This window comes from Microtus oregoni, unplaced genomic scaffold (assembly GCF_018167655.1).
Source record: "Microtus oregoni isolate MIOR12 unplaced genomic scaffold, Mior012 000105F_ref0000443, whole genome shotgun sequence".
In the NCBI taxonomy this organism is placed as follows: Eukaryota; Metazoa; Chordata; class Mammalia; order Rodentia; family Cricetidae; genus Microtus; species Microtus oregoni.
In genome coordinates this window covers 1621591-1625370 of record NW_024544720.1, presented here as the reverse complement: position 1 = coordinate 1625370, position 3780 = coordinate 1621591, and positions in this window count along the sequence as shown.

Here is a 3780-nt window from a genome sequence, read left to right as displayed (position 1 = left end):
AGGGAGTGGGGGATGGGGATGGTGGTGGGAGGTGGGGGTATAAAAGGGTATAGTTTCTATAAAAGGGAGGCTTAGCATTAAAGGCAACACTAAAAAAAAAAAACCCAAAAAAAAACAAAAAAACCCTGTAAAGGTAATAAATGTGCTGAAAAGAAACTTCCAAGTCTCATTGAGAAGCATCTCACCTAAAGGGTCACTTTAGAACTCTGTGTAGAAATCAAAACTCAAACAATACCTGGGACTGCTAAACTTTGCCAGGACCTCTGTGGGTACAGAGCATGGTTTTTAAAATATGGCTTCTTGCAGGTCCACGAGACTGGGTGGGAGAATATGTTGGGGCAACAGTTGTCTCAAGCCAGTATCCTGTCTTTCCCAACTCCCTTTCTTTTACCGTGAGAGCACCGGGTGCTGTTTCATTCATAGTAGGTTCTGTAAGGCTGTGCCGGTAAGGATAAAAACGCAGAAGGAGGTTTTAAGATATCGCTCTGAGGCTAGGGAGATGGGTCTGTGGATAAAACACAAAAAGTGGGGTTCGAATGCATACAACCCACACCAAAGCCAGGGTGGCTTGGTAGCCTGTCCATATCTCCAACACTCAGGAGGCTGAGACAGGGGATCCCTGGGGAAGCTGTACAGTTATAGGAGCCAGAACTGGTGAGGTCTGAGCTCAGCAGGAGACCCTACTTCAGTAAATAAAGTGAAGTATTGAGGACATTTATGTCCATAGGATTGCTTGTATACCCACATGCGCATATGTACGCTCACCATATACATACACATGGGAAAATGTCCTAAAACAAACACACGTCTAGGCATGGTGCTGCAGGTCAGGACACAAGTGGGGGCACCTCCACAAGTCTGAGGTTAGACTGATCTGTGTGGCAAGTTCCCAACCAGCCAGAGATACATATCGTTACCTCTCTAGTTGGAGATGCATCTGGGAAAGAGGAACCTAAAAATGAGGCAGACTAAAGTCTCATGCAATGGTTAACATTATTCAGAGCTTTGGACAATTTGTACTGTAAGGGTTAAGTGAAACCTTTGCTTTTGTGGGACAGTCGATGCTGGTCAGCCAGAGCTGAAGAGTCAGCTGAGTGTGATAGAGACCAGCACAACTGAAGAACCGTCTAGAAAATACTCCCTCAGGGCTAGCACACAAACTGTGGTCCAGAGGACCCAAAGCTGCACTACATGCTGGCAACTGAATTGGAGATGTGTTAAGAGTCCCTACCCCCTGCCCTACACACAGGGTCATGGTTCTGACATTATGGAAGCTGCAAGCTTGAAGGCGGTCAGGCAGACCATTTGAGGCTGACCATGAGGCGGGGTCAGAGTCCCCGAGGAGAGGAGAGGTGGACATTGTTAGAAGTGCAGCCTCAGTTAGTGGAGACCCCAACATTTGGAGATGTCAGGACTGTTAGATGACCACAGGGACAGGAGCTGATAAGCACTGTGTGACCTGTAGGCAGAGCCAGAGAAGGGGACCTGCCCACGCTCTTTGAAGCCCAGAAGATTGTGTGTGAGTCCCAGACGTAGGACACTGCACTTTTTACAGAGTTAAATGTTGGGTTTGCGGGATAGGCACCAAAGCTACAGAGAAACCCTGTCTCGAAAAAAACCAAAAAAAAAAAAAAAAAAAAAAATTTGGGTTTGCTCTGATCTGCCTGTAACTGTGCCCATGGTCTTCCCTATTGATATAAGAAACTATTGGATTTGTTGACTTTTTTATTTTAAAAGAGTCCACAGTTAAGAAACTGGATTTTTTAAATCACTGAGTTTTTTGTCTTTAAAGACTGTGAGATTTTTAAAGTTATTATGTTTTTGTGTTGTGATAGTAACATGATATCCTGGGTTATGGCTTAATAGTGATGCATCTGTGTGTCAAATTGACAAGAGATTAATTGTGTTATTTAGGGTTTTTTTTTTTTGTCAGTTTGACACAAGCTGGAGTCACCTGATAAGAGGGAACTTCAGCTGAGGATTTGCCACCATCATGCTGGCTAGTGTGCATTTCTGTAAAGCATTTTCTCGATTAATTATTGATGTGGAAGAGACTAGCCTACTAGGGTTGATACTACCCTTGGACAGATGGCCTGTGTTATATAAGAAGACAGGCTGAGAAAGCCACAAAAAACAAGCTAGCAAGCATTTTCCCTCCATAGTCACTGCTTCAGTTCCTGCCTCCAGGTTCCTGCCTCCAGGTCCTGTTCTGGCTACCTGTAAGGATGGGGTATGGCCCGGAAATTGTAAGATGAAACAAATTCCTTCTTCCCCTAAGATTTGGTCAATGTTTTATCACAGCTATAGAAAAGCACACTGAGTATGGTTTAGGTAAGAGTTCCCAAAGACTCATGTTAAAAAGTTGGTCCCCAACCTGTGGTGCTATTGGGAAGCCAAGGGTCTTTAGGAGGCAGGGCTTTGGTGGAGGAGGTGTGGATTGAAGGGATTGTGGGACGCTAGTCTCTTCTTACCTTTCCCTTTGCTGTGAAAGGGTGTGGTTCCTTCCCTGGTTACACACACCCTGTGGTGTTCTGCCTGGCCATAGGCCTAAAACAATGGGGCCATTTTATGTAGGAATGGAAAGACAAGCCCAAATGAGCCTCTCCTTAGCGGGCTATCTCAGGTGTTAAACCTCTCCTTCTTAGTGGGCTATCTCAGGAGTTAAGCCTCTCCTTAGAGAGCTATCTCAGGCATTAAACCTCTCCTTCTTAGTGGGCTATCTCAGGCATTAAACTTCTCCTTCTTGGTGGGCTATTTCAGGTGCTAAACCTCTTCTTAGTGGGCTATCTCAGGAGTTAAGCCTCCCCTTCTTAGTGTGCTATCTCAGGAGTTACGTTATGTCACAGTGACAGAGTTAGGACAACATGGTGTTGTGGTCTGGAAGTTATATTAGGCCATAAACGTAAGGATGCTGGAACACATGTTCTCGAGGCTGCAGGTTGCACCTACCTACTTGGGAAACCAAGAACTTCATTTCAAAGACAATTAGCCAGTGCTAGCCAAATCTGTGCCCCAAATACAAGGGCATGTACATTTGTAAAAAAACATATTACAAGACCTTAAATCACACTCAAATCACACACATTAATAGTGAAAAACTTCAATGCCCCACTGTCATCAGTGGACGGGTTGTTCAGAAAGAAACTAAAAAGAGAAAAGATGGAACTCACAGACATTATGGCTCAAATGGACCTAACAGGTATCTACATTTCATCCAAACACAAAATAACATACCTTCTAGATGACTTTTTAGCTTTAACATTTAACAGATGACACAGCATGACCTGAACTTGTACGCACACCACTTTGTTGCCGCTAATATCTAAACTCTAACAGCTTGCACGCTACACTTTTCAGGTTTAGAAAGTGTGATTCAAGGACTGGGGAGGATGCCTCTACGGGTAAAGCCCTTGCTTTGCAGGCAAGCAGACCCAAGTTAAGGTCCCTAGCACCCATGCAAAACCCTGGGCGTGTGCATCTGTAGCCCCAGAAAAGGGAGCAAAGACCGATGTGTCCCCGGAACTCATGGAGAGGAATTGAGAACGAGATGGGTATTGACTGCTGTCTTCCCCAGGAGCACACCCAGGAGCACACACACAAACATGCATGCAATCATAAACCACACAGGCACACACAGAGTATACAATTCAGTGTTTCTAGTGCATTCAGAGTAGTGTAACCACCATCACAACTAGTTCTAGAACATTTTTCGTGGCCCTGCACTGAAACGTCACACCTGTTAACAGTCACCTTTCACTCCATGCCTGTTTGACACACCCT